We start from the raw sequence: 27,547 nt of genomic DNA on the forward strand, positions 1-27,547 counted from the left end.
AAGGTGGCTGGAGTCAGAGTGGAGGGCATGTGCTGGCATACAGAGCTGGAGGAAGATGAAATCCTAAAAGGTTGGGTGTCAGCCTAGGCTCAGTGATAGTGTTCTTGATTCTGAGTCATAAAGTTATAGCTTCAAGCTCTAGAGACTTGAGCAGATAAACTAAGATGACACTTAAGTGTAGTACTGAAGGCTATTGGTTAAACTCAAAGCTGTGGTGATTCAGGATAAGCCCTGGGAATGGATAAGAAACTGGCTGAAGGGTTGGAAACAACAAGTGCTAGAGGAGTTATGTCAGAGTTCAGGGAAGTACTGAGTGATGCACCTCATTGTTGGGACCACTATTGTTTCTAATTTACATAAATGACCTGGATTCAGAAACTCAATTCAAATTGATCAAATTTACAGAAAATGCCAAACTAGGAGGGGCAGTGCAATCAGAAATAGGAGCCGAGAAATTACAGTACAAGTTGAACAAAATACCTATGTGGGCACAACAATGGTAGATGATTGGAGAGGGTACAGAGGAGATTTACGAGGATGTTGCCAGGACTGGAGAATTTTAGCTATGAGGAAAGATTGGATAGGCTGGGGTTGTTTCCTTTGGAACAGAGGAGGCTGAGGGGTGATTTAATTGAGGTGTATAAAATTATAAAGGGCCTAGATAGAGTGGATAGGAAGGACCTATTTCCCTTAGCAGAGAAGTCAATAACCAGGGGGCATAGATTTAAAATGATTGGTAGAAGGATTAGAGGGGAGCTGGGGAAAAAAAAATTCACCCAGAGGGTAGTGGGGGTCTGGAACTCACTGCCTGAAAGGGTGGTAGAGGCAGAAACCCTCATCGCATTTAAAAAGTACCTGGGTGTGCACTTGAAGTGCCATGACCTACAAGGCTACGGACCAAGTGCTGGAAAGTGGGATTAGGCTGGATGGCTCGTTTTTGGCCGGTCCGGACACGATGGGCCAAATGGCCTCCATCTGTGCCATAAATGTTCTATGATTCTATGAAATTAAATGCAGACAAGTGTCAAATACTGAACATAGGAAGGAAAAATGGGTGACACGTGTAGTCCATGAACAATGTTGGAATAGCTATGGGTGAAGCTGAAAGAGACTTAGAAGTCCGAGTAAATTTAATGCTAAACATATCCAACTACTGCAGAGCAGCAATAAATTAGAGGAGGTTATGATGAAACTGTATAGTGCTTCGTTCAGGCCACACCTTGAATATTGCATCCAGTTCTGGTCCCTGAGAAACATGGGAAACATTCAAACACAGGAGGCAATACAGAGAAGAGTCAAGACTGAGAAAAGACTGGAAAAACATGGGCTTCTCAAGCTTGAAAGTAGACGTTAGAGAGGTGATCTCATAGAAGCTTATAAGGTTATTAAGAAATATAACAAAATAAACCTGGAATATTACTTTAAATTAAATTGTGGGTGTGGAACTAGGTGAAACAGTTCAATTATTAAAAGGTAATTTTAGGACTGATATCAGGAAATTCTTCACACAGCGTGATCAATGTATGGAATAAAGTTCCATTTAAAGTAGTGGAGGCAAAAACCGTGAAATCATTTAAGAAACAATTGTATAAAGCAATGAATGACTTTAGGATGTTTCTGGACGGACGTTTTAAGTTTGGCCAAATGGCCGCCATCATCTGTAATTATCTTCCAAACTTGTGAAGACAAGGGTATTGAATTTGATGTGTTGGGGGATGGTGAGCCTATGGAGGTTGGCAAGGACGGAGTGATAGGGGAATGGAAATTGGTGAATGATAGACTGTCGATGGCAGAGTTGCGGAAGAGTTCAGATTATGAAGGATGGAGTAATTAAGCCATGAGTTGAAGAAAGCATGGATAAGGGTTTCAGCAGCAGTGAGAATAAAATAAGGATATAGATGGGTGATATTACGGAGGTACAAATAGGCGGTCTTTGGACAGGATATATGGAATTACATATACTGATGACATCATCGGGACCTGATCAGTATATTTAAAGAAGGACCCTACTTCCTTCCTGTGGGTGTGCTGCTCACCTGCTCAAAAGAGTAGGTTAACATCGAGACACAGCGGGAAGGCAGCTGGATCGGAGGGGGTAAGTCGCTGCTCTCATTTTAACTGACCCCCCCATCCGGTTTCTGCCAGGCAGGGGAGTTAAAATCGGGATCGAAATGTCTGTTCCCATACAGTTTGCAACCATGAGCTTTAAAGCACAAAAGACAGTCATGAGGATTGATTGATAGACCCCAATAAGGAAACAGATATCTTTCCTTATATCATTTGATGTGTTATCCTTCCTTTTAAATAAGGAATGAAAACCAACCTTCAAGTGGGTAATACCAAATATCAGTTTCGTATTCATTTAGGTGGTCTCAGTAGAACTATTGAAAAGAAAGAGTTAAGTTTTAATTCTATGGAATAATATTGCCATAGCTATAGGGACAACTGGTGGTCTGATGTCACAGCTGTGGTTGTGGTTGAGTTAAAACATGTATCAGATGGGTGATTTAGGGCGTGGTTCATTTCAAAAGTATTTTTAGGCAAGTAGCAGGAGTGAGTCACATATTTAGGAAAATGAGAGAATGGAAGTAGACTTACATAGAATTACAGAGAGGAATAACAGGATAATTTGCATCTGGTGGGAGAGGCCTCGCTATACACAGGGGATAGAACAGTTTCTTAACAAATAATTTCTCCTCCCTATATTTCTGCTTTCTTCTTGCATTGGCTGACCACTTCTTGCCTTGAACCCACCAAGTGGAAATGGCTGGGTCTCATATTTTTCACTGTTGTTACTGCTATTTGATCTCCAGGCAGCGGGTACACTGTATTAAATGTCATATGACATTAATTTTTGTTGTAAGAGGCTATAATTAGGAACTTTGAAGTTTTATCCTTATCTGTCCGCCTTTCATTCTCTTGTTTGTTGCCTATGTCTATCAGCCCACGCACTGTTATATACTTTGTTCACTTCTGTGTCCTCCTCCGAAGAGCTGGTAGTGCCTCTATTTGCTTTAAGAATTCATTTTCTCGTATTGCGCAACCTGCTTTCACGCATGTAATTTAAATCACAGAAATGGTTATGGTTTAATTCTGATATCATTTCATGCTGGCCCACATTACTCACTGCAATCCGGGGTTTCCTAAAATAAAATAACACATTTCATTGATATCTGCATTTACTGGAATGCCAAGCATTGCTTCTAGATTGCACACAAGTATAAAATTGCTTCTAAATGGAAGAGACAAACATCAATTTTTCCAGTACTCAGTCAGTCCCCACATCCGTACACATGGATTTTACTTTCCTGAGGCCCCTAGGCAATTTATAAGCCCATTACAATCATGCAAATTACATTTAATGACCACTCAGACTTTAACATAACTTATAATATAGGTAACCAAAGCCACGTTTATTTTTAGTAAGCCCTGAAAAGGAAGCACTGCTGAGCCTTCCTCCATCTGGGTTGTTTGCATGTTGCTTTTTCTGTGATCATTTCAGATCATTTGTATATTAAAGAATTGACCTGAAGATTTAAATCAATGAAAATAACAAATTAAATGCTGGTACTGATTTTTTTGGTCATTTCTTACTTGGCTTAAAATCTATGTAAAATAGCATTATAAGTGCATTGGGAACAAGAAGCATTGTGGCTGCAATGTTAGAAAGGTTGCAGCAATATACATTTGTATTGGTGAGCTGATATAAGGCCTCGAGATGGAGTAGAACTGAACTGGAGAGTAAAAAGACAAAGTCCTCCAACTTCCTGTTGGACTACTAGAGATCTCTGACAACTCTGCCCCCCCCACCCCACACAAAAACTGTGAAGGAGGGATAGATCCCATTTCACTTTCACTAGATCAGCAAAAAATGTATTTAGAATGGACTAATTAAACGGAAATAAAGCTTCTTAAAAGCTCTAACTTTCTTCAGTTGCAAACAGTTAAAATGGCATTGTTCATCCCAAGAGAGGATCACGAGCACCAAGTTATCCCACTGCACATGTGTAACACTAGTTTTCAAAAGAGACAGAGGGGGAGAATTCAACTCACACTGGAAACTGGCGCAAAATTGATGGCATGATGGGAATGCGTGCCTGATAACTCCGACAAGAGACCTGAGCCAAATCCGCCATCAGGCCTACTTTGAATGAAACTGATGAGTTACGGGTATCAATTTGGCATCCCGTTGCCACTCGCCAATCAAGGCCTGATGAAGCTTGCACGCAGGCAGGCCCTGGGAGGCAGGGGGAGACAAAGCGGAGGGGGAGAAGGGCCAAGCCCAAACCGGCGGCAGCCCATAGTAATTTAAGTGGAGCCTGCTCCTCCCGGCTCCACCAAAATGTAACTTTTAAAATGTTTGTGGTCATTTTTTGAGTGGCCTAAGCGGTCCCTTTAAGGATGAATGAATGAATCACTAGTGACCAAATTTGAGCACTTGATTCCCTAGCAGAAGGCCATAATGTGTTTGAAATCGAGGGGTCCCTGTCAATTATGTCAATTCCAAGATAAATTGTCAGTTAGAAGTGTGGTGCTTATGGCAACAAGATGCCTACCTCACAGGAATGAGAAGCTGACATGACCCAGCTCATTCGACTTCAACTAATCACTGAGCACTGAGGACATTGGTGACCCTTTGGCTCAGATTGTGACACCTTTCTAATGGGTGAGGAACGTTCATACAGGCATCTAATTATGGGAGAAAATGCAGAGAGGAGAGTCAGAGCTCCAGCGCTGTACATAAAATGGGAGTTGATCCATGAACTAACTTTCATTGATTAAAAGAAATGCTGGCTTTTTGATTATGTGTAGAAGAACGTCTACACAGATAGATGATAAGGTATGGAAAATGTAGAATGGAGGTGGCTGCAGAGGGTTCAAAAACTTCTTAGTAATCTATATCAAATTAATTCTGTGATGATTGATAGCTTTGTTCCAGTCATTAACCCTCCAAGCTCTCATACCAGCTACCATAAACAAGGTTAAGACAATCCACGCCCATAGCAATGTCATTTTACTCTGTAGTATTTACAGTGGCTTTGATAAGTAAATTCTTAAAGAGTTCCATGAAATCACATTTATTATGAAACAGCTGCACCCTTCAAATCTATGCTCCTATTCTCCAACCAACTCCATGAGCACAATTTTAATATGCCAGCGGGAAGATTCCGGGGTGGGGGTGATTTGTGGGTGCCAAACCCGGAAGCTAAGTAGGTGGGTTGTGATCGCAACCCTAAGGAGGCTAATCAAAGCCTCTTCCGGGTTTCGCGCCCGGCAGCCAGCCTGATTGACTGACAGACTGGCTGCCGACAGAAGCTGCACATCCGAGGCGGGGGGAAAAAAAGAGAGAGAGAGACCTCATTGGCAGTTAGGATAGAGATGGAGCGGGAACAAAGATTAGAGTGAAGACTTCGGACATCGGGATCAAAGTGCAGACATCCGACATTGGGATAAGAGGGCAGACATCGGACATCGGGATCAGAGGACAGACATCGGACATCGGGATCAGAGGGCAGATATCGGACATCGGAATCAGAGGGCAGATATCAGACATCGGGATCAGAGGACAGATATCAGACATCGGGATCAGAGGGCAGATATCAGACATCGGGATCAGAGGGCAGATATCGGACACTGGGATCAAAGTGCAGATATCGGACATCGGGATCAGAGGGCAGATATCGGACACTGGGATCAAAGTGCAGATATCGGACATCGGGATCAGAGGGCAGATATCGGACACTGGGATCAGAGGACAGATATCGGACATCGGGATCAGAGGGCAGATATCGGACACTGGGATCAAAGTGCAGATATCGGACATTGGGATCAGAGGGCAGATATCGGACACTGGGATCAGAGGGCAGATATCGGACATTGGGATCAGAGGGCAGATATCGGACATCGGGATCAGAGGGCAGATATCGGACATCGGGATCAAAGTGCAGATATCGGACATTGGGATCAGAGGGCAGATATCGGACACTGGGATCAGAGGGCAGATATCGGACATCGGGATCAGAGGGCAGATATCGGACATCGGGATCAGAGGGCAGATATCGGACATCGGGATCAGAGTGGGGGGGATCCAAGCAACATCATTTTTAAGGTATGTTTATTTAATTTGTTTACAATGGGAAATGCAATTGTATTTAATTTAAGTAGTTTATTTTTCATTGATCCGGCCCTTCCTTTCTGGTTTCACCAGGCGTGAATCGGAAGCTGTGGGAAAGCTGCCCAGGTAACGTTAAAATCTTTTTAACTATCCAATACACAAAAAATAAACTACCTTAAGTACCTCAATGAGGTACATTTGCTCCTTTAATTATCAGCCTGCCAGATTTAAGTGGGGGCGGAACTTCCTGGTGACTGCTGTACGCACACACACAGATTTGCCCGAGTCTCATTCAAAAATGTGTGGATGTCTGCCCACTCCTAAAAAAACAGCGATTTTGATTGCCCCCCGCCCCCCCCACGCCCCCATTTTTCGCTTTTAAAACCTATGTGTCTGTTTCACAAGTTGCTGTAAGTTTTTTGGTTTAACTATAACATAAAATCAAAGTATTAAATGAACATAAGGACAGAATGTAGATTTTAAAATGGGGTCTGAATTAAGACTGTGTGCCCTGGTCCAATTATTCTTCATCCTCCATCCCTGCTTCATCTGAAGACTACATTTATGGCTAAGTTTTAATCTTCATCGCATGGGTGGTAATCTGGTAGAGTGGTTCGCCTGCTCGTTATAGAACCTGCCTGATTTTCATTCCATTGATCTGCTCTGTCAGATTACCACCCAGGCAGTGAAGAAAAAAATCTACCCCTTTGTCTTGATTCTCTGAGTGCAATGCCACGGTTTGCATATAGCGTGCACTTCCTATAAGCATCACACTTACTTCCTGTAACATTTTCCCTGTCACATTTTCCCCATCACACTTTATTGTTAACACTCCTCTTGTTATAAAATAGCTTATCACTCATAGTGAGCAATGCCATGAGAGGTCTGTCAGTGTGTTCTCCTGGTGGCTGTTAAGCTTTACAAGAGAAATGAACTGGGATAGTTTTAGTCCATTTCCTAATGCATTTGTGTCTACAGTACAGAATTTTTCTCAATTTGACACAAGCTGAAGAATCTCAGTGAGGCTGTTGTGAGAGGATGAGAAACATCATAATAGTACAACAAGGTGTAGAGGCCAACAATGAATCAAATTCAGTGTCTAAGAGTTGTGTGACTGGCTCTTGTTTGATGTATTAAAATCAGTTGTCTGTTGTTTCTTTGTGCAAATATTTATATTATTCATTAAGAAATGGCTCACTATGATCCTTTCTTTAGTGATGCTATACAGTGGTTGACATCAAGATCGTCAAGTAATTATGAGCTTATAGCACAGACAGTGACAAAATCTAAAACATGATTTCTCAATAATTGGACTATTTTCAATCATGATTTTGGAGCATCAGAATGTTTTGGAGAAATTTTGGCAAATACAATAAAGCTGACAATGTGCTCTTAAAGTTTATGGAGGAAAGAACTCCAACCATAATGGATGTGAGGGACATGCAAGGAACAGGAAATGGCTGCTGTTTTAGGGATTAAACCAGCTTTTGCTGAAGTACTGCTGGTGATGGACAGAGAGGAAAGATTATAACGTGAATAATCTGCTTTTACCACTGATGGGAGGAAAATTAGAGTGCCACTGACAGAAATACCATCCCACTTGTTACCAGCAGAAAAATTCAGCTTGATATTTGTGAAGATAATAATTGAAAGAGAGAGCCTTACAATTTAATACGAGATGCATTCAGCAAGCCAAGTTAAAACTATAGTTATTTTACTAAAACTACCTTCACAATCCTGTAACTACAGGATCACATGAATTATATTTGAAAAGCTGTGGCTCAGTGGTAGCATTCTTGCCTCTGAGTCAGAAGGTTGTGGGTTCAAGCCCCACATCAGAGACTTGAGCACCAAATCTAAGCTGAAACTCCAGTGCATTACTGAGGGAGTGCTGCAATGTTGGAGGTGCTGTCCTTCGGATGCCCCAAGGAAATGCAACCAAGGCCCTGTTGTCCCTCTCTGGTGGACATGAAAGAAATCATGGCACTATTTTGAAGTAGAACAGGTGAGCTCTCCATGGTGTCTTGGCCAATATTTATCTCTCAACCCCTCACTAAAAGCAAATTATCTAGTCATTATCACATTGTTTTTTGTGGGACCTTGCTGTGTGTGTTTCCAACTTCACAACAGTGACTACACTTCAAAGGTACTTCATTGGCTGTAAAGTGTTTTGGGATGTCCTGAGGTTGTGAAAGGCGCTGTATAAATGCAAGTATTTCTTTCTTTAAGGTTGGAGTCACCATATTTTGAAGCTGTTCTCTGAATACATTTAAATAGCATATGATGCTATGTTCTACCATGAAGCAGTGGGATGGAGGATTGATACCTCACTTTACCTCATGCTGATTTTAGCTGCACTGTTGTGGTGGAAGCAGGAGTGAGGAATAGCTGCATCAAGCCACTCTTACATGCTATTATTTGGAGCCACCTCAAGCAGCGTTGACAGAGGCTTGGGAGAAGATCATCCATCTGCTGTCGTCTTTGCATGACATGTATCGTCCTAGGAGGCTAGGGAAGAAGAAAAAAATGAAAAGTGTCTCATCTACTTTGCAAAGTACACTAGTTTGGCAGTGTCCTCTAGTAGCACTCCCTCAGTACCGTTCTAAAGTATCAGCCGAGTTTATGTGCTCAAGTCTCTGGAGTGGGGCTAACACTGAGCCAAGGCTGATACCTTACCTATCCAATTGTAGCCAGGACATCTCAATCAATGGTATCTCTTCCAACCCTAGACCATCACCTCCAGAGTTCCCCAAAGATCCATCCTTGACCCTTCCTTTTCCTGATCTGCCCCTTGACAACATCATCCAAAGCCATAGAATTAGCTTTCACCTGTACACTGATGACAACCAGCTCTACCTCTCCACCACCTCTCTTGACCTCTTTCACTTTCTCCAAGATATCAGACTGCTCATCCAACAGCCTGTCTTGGATGAGCTGTAACTTCTTACAGTAAGCATTGGGAAGACTAAAACCATTATCTTTGGCCCCCATTACAAATTCCATGCCCTCATCATCGACACCATGTTCCTCCTTGGCCACTGCTTCAGGCTGAACTAGGCTGTTCACGTCCTTAGTATCCCATTTGATTCGAGCTGAGCTTCTGAGCTCATATAATCTCCATCACAAAGACTGCCTACTTCTACCTCTGTGACAGCACCTGCTTTCATCCCTACCTCAGCCCACCTAGAGCTGAAACCCTCACTCGTGCCTTTTGACTTGATTACTCCAATGTTCTCCTGGCCAGGAGAACATTGGAGTAATCATCCTCAATAAACTTCAGGTTATCCAAAACTCTGCTGCCTGTATTCTCTTCCAAGGTAAGTCATGCTTGCCCATTACATGTGTCCTCGCTGACCTGCATTGGCTTCCGATCCCCAAAAGCCTTAAATTTAAAATTCTCATCCTTGTGTTTTAATCCCTTCATGACCTCACTCCTTTCTATCTCTGTACTAGGGTGCAATTATATGTTAACACCTGCTTATAGTGAGTTGAAATTGGAAGACCTAGGTTATATTGCTACGCATTGCTCTCTGGTTAGGGAAAACAGAAATCTGCATATAGTTACATTTTAATTTTGACCATAAGCTGATGGAAAGCAGTAAAGCAATCAGTTGAACCATTAGGGAAATGTTTAAATTTTACTTTGCATTGGTTGCATTTATCTTGCAGAAGGTGTGGGATTAATTGTTCTGATAGTGCATTGATTAATCCATTCTCTTGCTGAGGTTGTTAACCTATTTAAAATGAAAGTATTAATGACTGTTAAAAAGGTATACAAAGGGATTTTACATAAATGAGTTAAACAATGCATTTCCAGAGAAAAATAAACTCTTTTATATCAGTATGAGTCTATTACTCTTAGTAGTCTAGTCATGCCTCCTCTCTTGGGTTGTGTGTGTATGTCTCTCAGATACAAACAAACTTAGTAAAGTGAGTTTCTCATTATAATTTGGAGACCAAGTTCCCAGAATTATTTTTCTCACTCTTCTCTTAACCTTCTCTAGCCTTATTTCTCCTCCCATGTCCTCTGGTCTTCTGACACTATCCTTCAATGTGTCCCCCCTCCCTCCACTCCACCTTTAGTGGCACAGCCTCCAACTCCCTCAGCCCTACTTTCTAGAACTCCCTTCCCAAGCCCCTTCACCTCTCTACCTGCCTCCCCACCTTTAACAGACATTGTAAAACACGTCACTTAGACCAATAGTCCAATCATGCTTCCTACCCCTCCTGCAAAGACATGATGCCCACTCATTTTCTCCTCAGTGAAGTACCTTGGGTCATTTTTCTACAGTGAAGGTGCTAATAAATGCTAATTTTTATTGGACTAACTGCAATTAAGCAATGTTTTTCTAAAGGTAGGGTGCCCCAAATTGCACAGAGTATGGAAAATTTGCTCGGTGCAGTATCTCAAACAAAATCATGTACCTGTTTAAAAAGAAAAGGTTTATGATTTTATTACACATGGTACATATAGGAAATCTTCCACCAATATTCCAAATATCAGTGGCCTCACTATTAAAATTTATAGTTAATTCCCCAAGAGATGTGCACAAATACATGATTAAATTTGTTGATAAAAGCTTCATATTTACTGTATACATTCAGTGAATGGTCAACAATGAAATTCAAATCATTTTCAGGGGTGAACTGAAAAAAGAAATGCTGGGCGAAGAGAATATATGAGAACAGATTAGCAGGTAACATAAAAGGGAACCCAAAAGTCTTTTATAAACATAAATAGTAAAAGGTTAGTCAAAGGAAGGGTGGGGCTGATTAAGGACCAAAAAGGAGATCATCTTCTGGAGGCAGATGGCATAGTTGAGGTATTAAATGAATACTTTGCATCTGTCTTCACTAAAGAAGAGGATGCTGCCAATGTCACAGTAAAGGAGGAGGTAGTAGAGAAATGGGATAGGATAACAATACATAAAAGAGGAGGTACTTGAAAGGTTGGTAATGCTAAAAGTAGAAAAGTCACCCGATCCGGATGGGATGCATCCTAGGTTGCTGCGGGAAGTAAGGGTGGAAATTGCGGAGGCTCTGGCCACAATCTTCCAATTCTCCTTAGATATGGGGGTGGTGCCAGAGGACAGGAGGATTGCAAATGTTACACCCCTGTTCATGGGGAAATGTTTAGAGACAATAATCCGGGACAAAATTAATTGGCACTTAGAAAAATATCTGTTAATAAATGAAAGCCAGCATGACTTGTTAAAGGCAAATCATGTTTGACTGACTTCATTGAGTTCTTTGATGAAGTAACGGAGGTTGTCGATAAGGGTAGTGTAGTAGTGTATATGGACTTTCAAAAGGCATTTGTAAAGTGTCACATAATAGACTTGTTTTTGATATATATTAATGACCTGGACTTGGGTATACAGGACATAATTTCAAAGTTTGCAGATTACACGAATCTTGGAAATGTTGTAAACAGTGAGGAGGATAGTAACAGACTTCAGGAGGACATAGGCAGACTGATGAAATGGACAGAAACATGGCAGATGAAATTTAACACAGAGAAGTGTGAAGTGATTCATTTTGGTGGGAAGAATGAGGAGAGGCAATAAATAGTAAATGGTACAATTTTTAAAGGGGGTGCAAGAACAGAGAGACCTGGGGGTGTACATACACAAATCTTTGAAGGTGGCAAGGCAAGTTAAGAAGGCTGTTAAAAAGGCATACAGGATCCTTGGTTTTATACATAGAGGCATATACAAAAGCAAGGAAGTTATGCTAAACCTTTATAAAACATTGGTTAGGCCCCAGCTGGAGTATTGTGGCCAATTCTGGGCACCACACTTTAGGAAGGATGTCAAGGCCTTGGAAAGGGTGCAGAGGAAATTTACTAGAATGGTATTAGAACAGAAAATGCTGGAAATACTGAGCAAGTCAGGCAGCATCTGTGGAGAAGAAACAGAGTTAATGTATCAGGTCGATGACCTTTCTTCAGAACTGGAAGAAGTTGAAGATTTAACAGTTTATAGGCAAGTACAGAACCAGGGAAAGGGGGGGGGGAAGGGAAGGGGAGGAAAGATCAAAAGAGAAGGTCTTTGATAGGGTAGAGGATAGGAGTGATTAAATGATAAAAGGGATGATGTGCAAGGCAAGGAGGGCGGTAATGGGACAAGTAAAGAAACAAAAAATGAGTCTAGAGGAGCTGTAAATGGCAACAGCAGAACCATTAACAGCACCTGTTGTCTGAAAAAATGGAAGCAGTGTTTATGATTTGAAGTTATTGCAATCATTGTTAAGTCCAGAAGATCGTAAAGTGCCTAAACGAAAGATGAGGTGCTGTTTCTCAAGCTTCCGTTGAGCTTCATTGGAACAGTGTAGGAGGCCGAGGACAAAGAGGTCAGAGTGGGAGTGGAACGGAGAATTAAAATGGCAAGCGACCAGAAGGCCAGGGTCACGTTTGCGGGTGTTCAGCAAAGCGATCACCCAGTGAAGAGGAGACCACATTGTGAGCAGCAAATACAGTATAATAAATTGAAAGAAGTACAAGTAAATCACTGTTTCACCTGGAAGGAGTGTTTGGGGCCCTGGACGGTGGGAAGGGAGGAGGTGAAGGTGCAGGTGTTGCATTTCCTGCGCTCGCACGGGAAGATGCTGTGGGGAGGGGAGCGGGTGTTAGGGGTGATGGAAGAGTAGACCAGGGTGTCGTGGAGGGAATGGTCCCTTCAGAATGCATTCTGGCCATGTGTTAACATGTAGGGGTAGAAACTGATTATGGCCCATTTTTGGGTGCATAACCAACAACGCTTAGACAGTGTGCGCCCCAACTGGGATGCCTGAGGCTCACTTGAAATTAGGCCTCGGACCTCAGCCTTGATTTTAACCCCACCCCCAACAGCCGGAAAGGGTCGGGCGAGAGGCTAAAATTTTGAATTCGAAATCCTGCCTCCAAGCCATCACATTCCTGGCTGCTATAATAGTAACGCTGGCGATTCAGGCTCTGGATGAGGCTCCCGCTCAAAGCAGGAGGGGGCCTACTTAAGATGCAAAAGTCATGCCCAATGGTGTCATCGACACCGCAACGTAATTTTAAGGTCCACGCAGGGGGTGTCCCATGCTGTCTGATGCCCGGCAGCAAAATCATGGCAGGAGGAGCCGACTGGCCAGAAGAGACCAAGGTAAGTTTTAAAACTTCACCTGTCTTTGAGGCCCCGTAAAGAGTCCTTGGGCCTGCCCTGGCACCTGCCCAATCTTTGGGTGAACCCTAGCCTGGCATCCCCCCAATCGCAAGGCGAATAGGGAATCCCCAGCCTTCCCCAACCGCCAATCGTGCAAAGGGTATCCCCAGGCCTCTCCCCAATCCCAGTGCAATCCCACTGACTGCCAAGGACCGTTCTCACTGGTCCCCGGTTGCGGCCTCCTGCGACCAAGTTTCCACTCCTGCCCCCCGGCCAGGCAGTGAATCTGGCCAGGTATTGGGTCTGAGTCCGGGAAGTTCTATTCAAATGAGGGTCTGTCGTTAAGATTGTCATGGCCTCCATGTCCTTGACCACTCCGGGTGCGCCACCTGCTATCGGGCTCGCGTGCACCTATCACGCCGCCCCCCCCCCCCCCACCCACGGAAAAATCGATGCCCTCATTTCAATAATAATGAGTGAGTTGCCTCTGGAAGCGCGATAGTTTTCACATTGTAAGAGGATGACTTTCGGGCTACTTGCCTTGCTGGCAGCAACCTTCAGATAAGTCCCATGGAGGTGGGTGAGTTCAATGAGAGGGAGGCCCTTCATCAAATTTCAAGAAAAAATTTACTCACTTTTTTGTTGGCGGCCACTGCTTAGTCGCAGCGACTACTGAAGATTCCTGAGCGTGGCACTCAGAGTGGCCAATTTAGCAAGATGGTCCAAAAACAGGCGGTAGGTCCCTCTTATGCCTTACACCTGTTTTAGGTGACCGCCAGGGACACCTGAAAAATCACCTGACCCAATATGGACGTCTTTAGGCATCCTTGGGGCGTTGGGTAGTGCTGCAAGAAATTGGAACTTTTTGCACCTGTTTTCCACCCGTTAAACAATTGCAATGAGGACCAATTTCTGACCTGCGGTGTCTACCTGCTTACTGGATGCTTTGTGTGACTGTCTCATTCTTTAGCTCGGTGTCAATGTTTGTATTCTTATGCTCCAGTGAGCCATTTTGGCACATTTTACTGCGTTAGTGGAGCTATATAAATGCAAGTTGTTGTTGTTGCTTATTGGGAATTCTTCCATGATAAATGGGCATCATATGTTGTTTTTGTTTTATTTAATTTTGTTATTTTAATTACTTTTTTTTAAGCATATTTGGTTTAAAAACCAATTTGGGTGGGCCACAACAAACTGCAGTTAAAATGGTGTCACACCTTTAAGGGAGCTACTGGAAGAATCCCAATGAGGTTGTGTTTAGCCCAATCTCAACAACCTATATTAAAATGGAGCCTCCTTATGCAGCCTGGGCCTGGCAAACTCAGCTGTCCACAGGCCATAAGGCATGTGATCGCCAGGCAGGATTACTCCACCTGCTTGCCTATGTTTCAAGCTATAGTTTATATCCAGGTGATTCTAGAACACCAACATGCAGTGTCAACTGGATAACTTCTGTGGCCTGTGGGACAATATTTAGATTGATTCCCTGTGATTTTATCATGTTAATTTAACTTTGATATTTTAATTACTTTTGTAAATTTGTTTTGTTTAAAATTCAGTCTGGGTGGGCTACGCTTCCCTGAACTTTAACTGATGTCTTCCCTTTAAAGTAAGGCCCTGATGAATCTCTGTAGGAATGAACTTTGCAAAAATAGAATCCTTTCATCTTGTATACATTGCATGTTGCAGTGTGCATAGCCTTACATTTTTCTATGTTAAAATCCTTAGCCTATCCCCTAATGGAATAGTAAATGCATTTAAATGAGTCAAAATGAAAGAACTCTGAGGTGTTCCATTCCTGAGTTTCTCCTCCTTCCATTGCCACAGCAATCTCACTTTAGAGGAAATAGCTATTGGGGGAAGCAATAGTTTTTGCAGATACGATCTTGATATGCTGTTTGGCAACTTGCAAGCCAATATAAAAAATATAATTAGACTGGCTATAGTTTGTGAAGCTCTCTCCACTTTTCTTTAAGACAGCACTGTTCTCCCTCTCTATCTCGGACTAGGTTCTAAGAATATGAAATGGATGGATTAAAGCTTAAGACATGTTTAACAGTAGAAGTGTATGTGCCATTTTTGTAACATGAAACATCCCTGCCAATAACCTAAGATGTTACAGTGCATGAAGCAGAAGTATTTATTTGATTCAGGTTGGCGTGTCCAGTGTATGCAGAGTGAAACTTGAAACAGGTCTAATCATGGGTGGTATCCAGATTGCTTCCAGCATAGCATATGGCATGAGTACTAATTGATAATATATCTTTCTGTGCCTCAGTAAACCATTTTTCTCCAGCTGTATTCATCTGAACTTGTTTAAAAAAGAAACGCGTGAGGGTCTGCCCTGAGAAAGACAGGCTGTAAGCTCTCACTGACCCCCACCACCACTGATGTGGATATACAGAGTGAAGGCCACCCCCATGTGACTGCAGATGTAGTTTCTTAAATATGTGAGTATGTCTGTGAGTGGAGCTGCCAACTACTGAAAACAGAATAGTTCCACTGATATTAGCAAAAGGGCATATGAATGCTAAACACAGATTACAGCATAAACAAGATATGGAGAGAAGTCCAAGTAGAAATGCCAGTTAGAAACTGGGATTTACAAACAGATATGAGCCCTGATTATAGTGAGAAATGGAGGTCAAAATAATGCTAAAATCCAGCCTTTACTTAACTCTGGAACCAACCCAAACTACCTCACTCTCAGCCAGCACCAGCATCAACGAGATCAATGTTAACCACAACTCTTACACTGGTGACTGTTACATAAGAACACTCAGGACTGGTCCATCTGGCCACTTCCAAAGTCCAAAAAAATCATACTAAGATTTCTTATGTCTTTTTCCAAAAAACTATCCAGCACTTGAATTTACCAACACTATTCACTTACACAATCTATTTAATACATGCACCACTCTTGGGGTCATTTTGATTTTGGGCAATAGTGTAAAACAGGTGATATCAGATCAGCCGCCTGTTATACATCTTTCCTGATTTTCATTTCCATTGAAGTCAATATCGTCCATTTTACAGTAATGACCAAAGTCAAAATTATCCCTTCAGTGTGAAGTAGATAATTCCAACACATGTCAATTACCAGCAGTAAACTCTCGGCTGGATGTAGATTCCTGGGCTGTGCCCCTAGATTTCCCCACAATGCACTCCCTGCAAGCGATACACCCCACTGGAAGTATTAAAAGTTAAAAAAAAATTGAAATGCGCGTACAGAAATAGTGTAGCATGCATGAAATAAGAACAATTACTATCTGTATTTTAGGCATCAAACTGGACCTTAGCATAAACGCCTTACTGTTTGAAAGCCCATTTCTTAAACATTATAGTATCTGGTCTACTCAGTTTTTTTCAAAACTGTATTGGAAATATTAATACAATCATATGGCAAATCTAAATTGCATTAATAACATAAACATTTCACACTTAGAATTGTTTAACAGATAATTGATGTGACTGGAAATAACAATCGGGAGAGATGTTAAACGGCCTGCCGACTCGCTATCACCCGTTTTACACCATCGCACAAAGTCAAGATCTACCCCCAATTGTGTTTAAATGGTTTAGTGGCTTTCTGCTATGTCTGACAATATTGCTGCTGTAATTAAAATGTTCTTAACACTGATGGGCCATTCACAAAACAGCGTGCAATCATTTTCATTGCTAAAATGTTTTAAAACAATACCTCGAAACCTATCGGCTCCACTGCAAACTGAATTCAGTTCTTGGTGAGTGCTAGGACTTACCTGCTGAAGAAATTAATTATGGACAATAACAATCTAATTTAAATAATTTAATTTGTACTGGCACAGTCAGACATTTTAACAGCAGAGGAAGATTTCCTGTGTTCACCATTTGAAGGAATATCGTACAAGTGTTATTCATAGGTACATACATGATTTTGCTACATATAGCAAAGTGGAAATCTTCCTTCTTCAAGTCCGCAGCTACTGGTTTGCAGGACAGGAACACATGCGGATCATATTTTTACCAATTTTTGAAGCATCTGGAAAAGTTAACTCAGTGAATAAGGTTCTATATACATTTATTAATAAAGGTAGATAGCCTAGAAATTAGTCTCGACCCTTTTTACGGGCGCCAAATTGACAGCGCACTGGGAGCACACCCTGAGCCTCGACCAAAATTGGGCCTCAGGCTTCATCTGCATTCGCCCAATCAGGTGCAGATGCCAACTGGGAGTCCAGAGGCTGTCGATGGACCATCCAGAGCCCGACTTTGGGCCGGCAGCGGCCTTGAGGTAGCTCCTGAGGTGGGAGAGGAGACTAGGAGGGGTGCTGTGGAGATGGGAGAAGCACTCCTGTTCTTCTTGGCTCCATGTAAAAGGTCATACCTTTTTGACGGCGGCCTCATTGGCCAGCCTACAGAAGGAACCAGAAAAACTGAGCGGAGCAAGCCTGGCGCCTACTCTGCTTAGCGCTGATAAATTTTCTGGGAGAGCTCCTGAAACAGGCACTAGACCTGTTTCAGGTGACATCCAGGGACACCTAGACTTATTTCAGGCCTTTGGATGCATTTTTCTCCTGTTCTGCACCTGGAAAACGGGTGCAGCAGGGTCCAAATTCTACCCCATCATTTTCTTGACATTTCTCAGAATAGTATATTGATTGAATGTTCTAGCTTTACTGCACTGCTAAAAGACAGTCATATTCCTAAGTTTAGACCTTGTAAATATGATAGTTTATTTCTTTCATCTTTAAAAATTCATTTTGATCATCACTTTGGATTTCTTCTTTATAATTTGCACTGCAGTAATTTTACTTCTTGAAAAGCTCGGTCAAGATTACAGTGGATAAAGCTCTGAGGATTTCCTGTATTATAATACAACTCAGTCACACATCATTGATAGGTTGCAGTCATCGGAACTGAAATGTAGATGATAAAGGCGTTTCCATCTTTCAAAGCCCTGTGATTTCACGGTATGATTTCTGACTCATGGTTGTTTTGTACATTACCCCCACAAGTGTAATTTTGCTGCGTCCTATTTTCAAATTAAAAAATAAAAGATGCAAACTTCAAGTAAAAGAAGGAACTTGCATTAATATAGCACATATATATTCTATTTATAGCGGATGGCCATAGTGATTGCCCCATCCACTTCACCCCCATTTGTGGATTGCCATGTGGGTCGTGGGTTCAAGTCCTACTTCAGAGACTTGAACACATAATCCAGGCTGATACTTCAGTGCAGTAGAGAGGGAGCATTGCACTGTCAGATGTCTCATGCCTTTCACCTGAGATGTTAAACCACCCATTCAGGTGGGCGTAAAAGATCCCATGGCACTATTTGAAGAAGAGCAAGGGAGATCCTCTGGTGTCCTGGTCAATATTTATCCATCAAACAGCATCGCTGGGTCGGGTTGTCTGCTCATAATCTCATTGTTGTTTGTGGGATCTTACTGTGCACACATTGCTGTCACCACCCTCCTGCAGTCTGCTTTCCCACAGATCAGTATGAGTGGTGATGTGCAGCCCCATACGAGAGGCAGTGGCACAATAGGAGAGGGACTTACTGTCCTTTTTCAAGGTGATAGCCTGTCTGCTTCCGCACCAACTCCTCAACCGATACCTGTCCTTGTGCCAGAAAGTGAGCTGGTAAGGTAGTCGGCCTTACTCTTCCTCCTCATCCTCTGTTTCTTCCTGTTCTTCATGCTCTTCTGCCCTCAAGTCTTCCTCCCCAGGTGGCTCGATGGCATCTGTATGTGGGTTCCTGTTAGGTGTCATGAGACACATCTGCAGGGGATAGCCCTTGTCTTCAAGTACCTGCCACTGACCCAATGGTCTGGGTGGAAGAGAGAGGGAATTGAGGACTGGAACAGGCATCATGATATCTGGCACAAACCTGCATGATGCGCTGCATCTCATCACATAACCGCAGTACATTCAGCGAATGGAAACCTCACCTGTTCATGTATACTCCAGGGTCTTGTGTTGGATTATGCAAGGCTATGTGTGTGCAGTCGATGATGCCCCACACCTGGGGATAGCCTGCAATTTTGGCAAAGCCCAGAGCCCTGTCCTCCTGCTTTGTAGTCTCTATAGAGAAGGAGATGAAGTTGTTGGCTCTAGCAAAGGTGACATAGCTCTGTGACGGCCTCCCTGGTAAACCAGAGTCTCCAAACACACTGCTCCTCACTGAACTGCAGGTATGAAATTCTTGGCCTGTACATTCTAGGTTCCTCCCTGCCCTAGCCCTGAACTTGCATCATTCTCTAATTTCTATCCTGTCTCTCCTCATGTCCTTTCTGAGTTCATCTTGTCCACGAGACCCACTTCCTGCTCCCTCGACCATATTCCCACGAAACTGCTGACTACCGAATTTCCCTTCCTGGCCTCCATATTAGCTGATATTGTTAACGGTTCCTTCTCTTCAGGTATTGTCCCCCTCCCCTTCAAATCTGCCATCATCACCCCCCTCCTCAAAAAACCCACCCTTGACCCCTCTGTCCTTGCAAACAACTACCGCATCTCCAACCTCCCTTTCATCTCCTTGTCCTTGAACGTGTTGTCACCTTCCAAATCCATGGCCATCTTTCCTGCAACTCCATGTTTGAATCCCTCCAATCAGGTTTCTGCCCCTGCCATAGCACTGCAATGGCCCTTATCAAAGTCACAAATGACATCCTATGTGACTGTGACCGTGGTAAACTATCCCACCTCATCCTTCTCGACCTGTCTACTGTCTGACATGGTTGATCACACCATCATCCTCCAACTCCTCTCCTCCGTCGTCCAGATGGGTGGGACTACCCTTGCCTGGTTCCATTTCTATCTATTCAGTTGTAACTAGAGAATCACCTGCAATGGCTTCTCTTCTCACTCCCGCACCGTTACCTCTGGAATCCCCCAAGGATCTATCCTTGGCCCCCTTCTATTTCTCATCTACATGCAGCAATTCGGCGACATCATCCAAAAACACAATGTCAGGTTCCACATGTATGCTGCCGACACCCAGCTCTACCTCACCACCACCTCTCTCGACCCCTCCACTGGCTCTGATTTGTCATGCTGCTTGTCCGACATCCAGAATTGGATGAGCAGAAATTTTCTCCAATTAAATATGGGGAAGACCGCACCCATTGCCTTTGGTCCCCACCACAAACTCTGTTCCATAGCCACTAACTCCATCCCTCCCACTGGCCACTGTCTAAGGCTGAACCAGACCGTTTGCAACCTTGGCACCCTACTTGACCCCGAGCTAAGCTACCGACCCCATATCCACACCATCACCAAGACTGTCCACTTCCACCTCCATAACATCCCCCGTCTCCGCTCCTGCCTCAGCTCATCTGCTGCTGAAACCCTCATCCATGCCTTTGTTACCTCTAGACTTGACTATTCCAATACTCTTCTGGCCAGCCTCCCACCTTGCACCCTCCGTAAACTTGAGCTCATCCAAAACTCTGCTGCCTGTATCCTAACTCGCACCAAGTCCCGTTCACCCATCACCCTGTGCTCGCTGACCTACATTGGTTCCTGATCCAGCAATGCCTCAATTTTAAAATTCTCATCCTTGTTTTCAAATCCCTCCATGGCCTTGCCCTACCTATCTCTGTAACCTCCTCCAGCCCTACAACCCTTCGAGATCTCTGCATCCTGGAGTCTTGCGTATCCCCAATTTTCTTCGGTCCACCATTGGTGGCCCTGCCTTCAGCAGTCAAGGCCCTATGTTCTGTAATTCCCTCCCTAAACCTCTCCACCTCTCTGCCTCTCTACCTCTCCGCCTCTCTACCTCTCCTCCTTTAAGACTCTCATTAAAACCTACCTCTTTGACCAAGCTTTTGGTTACATGTCCTAATATTTCTTGATGTGGTTCGGTGTCAAATTTTGTTTGATAATCTCTCCTATGAAGAGCCTTTGGATGTTTTGTTACGTTAAAGGTGCTATATAAATGCAAGTTGTTGTTGTTGTAAGACCTCGAGCGAGCTTCCCTCCTTCTGTCTCTTCTCGCTACAACTACAGTCTCTGGGCTCTAGTCTGCTGCTGCTGCTCCTCCTCCTCTTCCAGCCACAATGGCATCCCAATCACCAAACCCATAATGCCAACATAAGGCTTACCTGAAGCCCTTGGTTAAAACTCCACTGCAGACTCATCTAGATAATGTTTTGAAATGTTTAATGTCAGCTCCAACAGGCAACACGCCATAATAATAAAACCAGCTCACTAGCAGTCAAAATTAGAGCAGCTGATGACCCCTTTAAATAAGACAGGAAATGGTGCTCTCCCAACAGCTACTAACTGTAGAACTGCTGATTAGCATGATAAAGTTGTTGAAAATAGCATATGGGTCCTTCAAGAAGTGCAGGACCCTCATTTGCATGTATTAAATAGATACCTGTCGATTTCAGGTGGGCATTCTGGATGCCTAAGAGGAGGCCCGACCAAAATGGCATCGGGCACATTTCTGGCGTGGAATGGGCCCACTTTTCAGGCTCCGAGAGCCCATTTTATCATTGTTAAACTGTTGGGCACCTGTTGAAAATTGCCCCCATAGAATTGCAAACGATTCAGGGTTTTTTTGAAAAGTTGGTGGGATGCAATCATGTTGTGTATGAACTCTTTATTTTGAGGCCTCTTCTGGTCTTTGTCCAGACTGAGAACCTCTTTGCAATGGTGATAAACTGTCAGTAGTTGACTACTGTTGGCCTGTTACAGTTCTCTTTCATTCCTCTACCTTAACTTTCATGCCTGTTATGCAAGAGAACCTCCTGATGTTTCAGTGACCTGTCTACCAGGGTAGCAGCACATTTTTAGAAACATTTAGGTGGGTAAGTTGTGACTTTTAGCAAAGCCCTGGAATCAAATAATGCATATCTGTTCTCCATAATTACAGAGATGGAAGGCCTTTGATATATAACAGCCTGGAAAGTTGTGCTGCAAGAATGATATGAAAAATTAGCAGTTATTATAATTATGAATTAATATAAAGATCTAGTAGTTATCCCAAATTCTTCACTAAGTAGTAGTCTCACAGAGAGACACATGGAGGGCTGGAGTAGGAAGTCGAATTGTCACACTTGTGTAGTATGGTGTGCTCTTCTAAGGTAGGGAGCAAACCGAATTGTTGAGCTTAACCACGCAGCTAACTTTTATGAAGGAGTGTTTGATGCTGATCTCAGGTACGATGAGTGGAAAGAGGTGCCATTCCCAAAGTTGTCACCCCTCATCTTGATGAGCATTAAAAGAGTTGTAAAGTAGTAAGAATATGACTCTTTACAAATATTATAGGTGGCTAAGTTATACATTAAAGTTAATCCATAAATATTTCTGTTCAGCTAAAACAAATCTTGGCACTGTCTTTATTCTGATAACTAATTTACTACTGAAAGTTTGGATTTAGCACAATTTCAATTTATTTCTTTTCCCCCTACAGCTCCTTAAGGCTGGAAGGAAAAATCAACATTTTGAAGATATGTCTGCGATTTCTGGCTTGGTCAGTGCTGCACTGTGACTTCAGCAAATCAAATTCCTGACCGCCAACAAGCAAAGCAGAGCAGCTGACCCTGTGGAATCAAAGCATCGTTAATACCAGTGAGATCTGGATCAGATCATCTCCAGCAGCTCTCTATATAGCCAGGAGCTTAACCTGAGCAACTGCTCCAATCCACGGTTCAATTTGCTTCTAAATCATAACAAAAGCCTGAAGTAAATCTCTCTGATTTTTTTTCTCCCTGTTTTCCTCCACTCCTGAAATATTCATGGGAAGCTAATGCTTGAGAATATCAGTGTTTATATGATCAGTTGCGGAAACTCTGATCTCACAATTTGTCACAAATCTACTCCAGCCTTCTCATCCCCTACAGAAATAAAAAAAAATAAAACCGCTATCACTATTGACAAATTAAATGGAATCCTACCAAGGGACAGATGATATATTCCTTGTCCATAGAGGAACAGAGGATATGTTTACATGACAGTAAAATGAATTCTACATGTTGAGAACTGTTGAGAAGTGACAGAAGCTGTTTGCTGTTCACAGGGAAGGATAATATCTCCTGTCCTCGCCACATGTCTTTAAGCCATAGCAAACAAAAGCATCAATGCTGATGGTGATTGTGATATTCGCCCCCTTGTCATCATATCAGGTGAAAATTCCAGGACACAAAGCTATTCCAGATGCTCAGAAAACTGCATCTCAATGCTTTTCTAATATTTGCACTGTCACTTTCATTCAAGTAATGATGTGTGTAGTTACTTGCACAGATGTCCTCTTGAGATCTGCAACCAAACATGCGGAATCTTGCTGGGCTTTACCAACGAAAGAATATGATTTGCACTTGTCTTCAATTCCAGTGGGTGGAATCTATATACAAAAAATTAATTTGTCCTTCACCCCTCCTCCACCCTTATGAAATGAAAAGAAGCCTCAAAGCTGCACAGAGGGCAAAAGAACAAATGTTGTTATCTCCCCTCGCATTATAAATCAGATTTTATATGGTACATGAAGCATTAGATGCTAAGGGAGAACAATCAATGCAGGATTTGACAGACATTGACTATAGCAGTGGTTTTAAAAACAGTGCATTAATTTGTCAAGGTAATATGGAATGCATTTGTTATTTTAAATGGAGTATACAGGCTTTATAAAACCAGTAGAACTTGGATTCAGAAAGGATGCACAGCTATCGACAAGCAAAGCACTTTAGTTATATTTTTAAGTTTTGTATTTTTATAGCCATCATTATCAACCCTTGTTTGGCTGTCATTTGAAGACTTCAATGTTATTCATCATGCTAGTGTTTGTATATTATTTTTTGCAAGCAGATAAATGTTTTGTTTTACCCTTAAACAAACAAAACCTAAGAAAGTAATGTATAGATTTTAAATAGAAGGTTGCAAGATATATTTCTTCTATTCATAAAAATGCAAACAATGTATTTTGTAATTATTAGAGTTTTGAAATCTAAAAAGGTTATTTTATTATTAAAGGCCTGGTATATGATATTAGTTAGACAGCAAGTAACAGAAAGAAATTGTTTCCTACTCTTTCCTAGATCAAGAATGCTTGTCATAAAAAAGCAACAAAAAAGAAAAAAAAATTCTTCTTCATATAGGTGATCAGAATTACAATTGCTGTTCATCTCTAGGTTGCTGCATACACATTTTTCAATGTTAATCAAACCAGTAATCCAACATCACAGTTTGCAATAAACTGATCTAAAGTGAATGTTTGTGAGTTGGATCCTTTCAGAGATTTAAAATACTTTAAGGTTGTAATGAGATTTATCTGCACTTTGATTCAAGATATGACATATTTCTGTATTTGTTACCTTGTAGTCACTGAAACAAAATACCAGATCACATGATAAACATGAAAGATAAAGGGGGAGAAGTTGGACCTTGTTGCACTTGTTTTATGGGCATGGGTGGGGGGGAATGTGGAAACAAGGTCCAATTTCTCCCCCTTCATTTTTTTTACCCAATATTGGGTCAGGCCATTTTGTAGGCGTCCCTGGTGGCTGACGAAAACAGGCATTGTATATGAAAACTTACATATGAAAACAAAGGGCCTGTTTTAGGCCCCCTCTGGGAAATTGGACATCGTAGAGCCAGAGCCGCTCCACTCCTGATTCTTACGCGCTCGCTACAGCCTCAGCAGCGACCACCACTAAAAGGTAAGTTTCAATTTTTTAAAAATAAAGATCCTGCAGAGCTAGGAGGAGCAGAAGTGCTCCCCTCAACTCCACAGTACTACACAGTGCCCCCCCACCCCGCCCCACATTGCCACTCCACCCCCTCCACGTCTTATTTTAGGGCCATTGCCAGTGAGGCAGTCAACCTGGTATTCAACAGTATAAAATGGGTGAGCTGCCTGTGAAGGTACAACAAGCACCGGCAACTCGCTCAAATAATGTAAATGATGCCCAAGACCTGATTTTGGGCCAGCCTCAGGCCTCCCGGTTGGGCCGCACGTTGTCTGTGAGCCACTGGTTAAGTGCCCGATAACGGACTATAAGCAATTTCTAGGCCGAAGTCTGAGACAAACTGTACACCCATGGAGAAGATTTCTACTGTTCATGATGTGTGTAACAAAATCATAAACCCGTTTATAAAGAACACATTTACAATCTTGTTATACAAAGTGCACAGAGGAAATCTCCCCCAAAATTGGGCAGTTTCAATAATTTTTGCGAATGTCTTAATTTGATCTAATCACACAGAATTGAATCTGGCCATCTGTTGAACAAAATTACACTGCACATGAACAAAGCAACTATATCCTACTATGCATATTCCATACCTGATAAAAGTTTCCATGCCATTATCACTGTGGCAATATTGACATCCATTGATGGTATTATACCATCAAAAGTAGATGGATTTTATATTGATTTTATTGTCTGAGAGAGAATCCAGTTCCCATCAGCATAATGGCTCTGGTTGTGTGCTGATCTTAGCATTAGGCCTCAGTGAGATGGCAGTAGTAGGTAAAAGGTAAGTATTTAAATGTTTGTACCGTTAGAATCAGCAATAGACCTTATGAGTATCCACAGTTTTAGGATATCAAAGCTGCTGCTTTGAAAACGCTAAATATTCAATCCTAGCTATTAGAGGGAAAAAAAATTAAACTTCAAGTACATGCATATAAAGGTCTCCACACAGACATAAGCACACAACGTATACATTCAATTCTAATATCAATCTATCCATACTGCAATTTATGGAATAAAACTCTTTTAAAGTCAATGACTGATGGAATGCAGTTTTGGTTATTGCGACCAGTGCTAAAACTGAGCAATCGTGACTGTAACATTTGACCCGGTTAAAAATCCTGCTGGTTGCAAGTAAGTATGCCCTTTGCACCATGAATTTTCTGACAGCGGTTACCATGTTTAAGAATTTAAAAGGTTTGTCATTTTTTTTTAAAAAGCAGTTGCTCACTTCTGTGAAAGTTTTACTCAATACAAACCAGCAATATGATCATACATGTGCCCTTTCAGTAGCACATTCCCAGAGGTGCTGCGCTATTGAATAATTCACAAAATATAAATATAACCTAATAAACTTTTATTCCTTACCAGATTAATTACCAATCATGAACCATAGCAGTGTTATAATATCCTATGCAATACAAATATGTCACTAAAACTCTTACAGAAATAAGTAGATAATGATTAGTCTAAGTTTTCTAATGCACACTGAAGAAATATTTCATTAAAATAATGGTGAACAAAAGAACATTCAAGAAATTGAATTGCTGTTTACTAAATTAAAATTTTACATGAATTTTCTCCATTTTTATTAGAAATGTTGAAAATGACACCCAAAGAGTAATTTTTCAAGCTTCCATTCTGGGCCTTGCCTGCCAGCAATGTCTGTCAGGCACTTTAATTTTCCACTTAATGGGTGGGCAGCCACAGGCAGCAAGTTGAGATCTCCTCCCCTCCCCCCTACTTCAGGTGACACTCGCTCACCTGACGAAGGAGAAAGCCTCCGAAAGCTTGTGATTTTCAAATAAAACAGTTGGACTATAACCTGGTGTTGTAAGATTCCTTACATTTGTCCCCCCTACTTCGATAGTGAAGTTGGAAAATTGGCCCAACATGTCTATGCTGGCTCTTTCCTAGAGCAGTCCAAAACTAATCGCACTACTCTACTCCCAACCCATAATTCCTCTGCCTCAAATATTTATCCAATTTTCCCTTTAAAAATGCAATGGTCTCCTGATGGTAAAGCATTCCATACTCCAACAACCCTATGTGCAAAAAAATTTCTCCTAACCTCTCTCCTCACTTTCTAAGTGAAAATTTTAAATTGATGACCTCTTATTACTGATTCCCTGACTAGAGGAAATAGTTTCTCTCTATTCTCCCTATCAAACCCCTTCATAATTTTAAAATCTGCTATTACAATCTGCTTTTTAGTATTTTCTGCTCCAATGGAAATAGTCCCAGCATCTTCTTTTCACTTTGGTATTCTGGCATCTTTGTGACAATTGTTGAATCAATTACATTTTTGTCATAATCTCATCAATAGTACTACAGTGGGGTTCCCTATAGGACTTCCTCTGTAATCCTGTTTTTTTTACAGGAAGAGGGGGAACAAGAGAGGGATGCAAGGCAGGTGAGTGCTGCAGCAAAGGTGCTCTCGCCTATCAGGTGCACCTGCATTCACAGAGGGAGATGCATCTACCTACAACTGTTAGAGGAGCAGTGTTTGTACAGGCTGCAATTCACAATGGGCACAGTGAATGAGTTGTGCCACACGCTGAAAAGTGACCTGCAGCCAAACTCATCCGCAGGCATGATTCAGCTGGTAACTGTGAACG

The 27,547-nt window shown here is 42.1% G+C and overlaps 1 protein-coding gene across 4 annotated transcripts in view; it reads left to right on the forward strand.

The window, feature by feature from the left end:
- The window catches only part of prr16 (proline rich 16), a 201,704-nt gene extending 177,259 nt beyond the window's left edge, over positions 1–24,445 (forward strand). For all 4 annotated transcript variants that reach the window (XM_067983016.1, XM_067983017.1, XM_067983014.1 and 1 more), the window contains exon 4: positions 22,652–24,445. The gene's annotated coding sequence lies outside the window, so the exon portion shown is untranslated. The remainder of the gene's footprint in view (positions 1–22,651) is intronic.
- Positions 24,446–27,547: the final 3,102 nt, after the last annotated feature.

This window comes from Heptranchias perlo, chromosome 4 (assembly GCF_035084215.1).
Source record: "Heptranchias perlo isolate sHepPer1 chromosome 4, sHepPer1.hap1, whole genome shotgun sequence".
NCBI classification, from domain to species: domain Eukaryota; kingdom Metazoa; phylum Chordata; class Chondrichthyes; order Hexanchiformes; family Hexanchidae; genus Heptranchias; species Heptranchias perlo.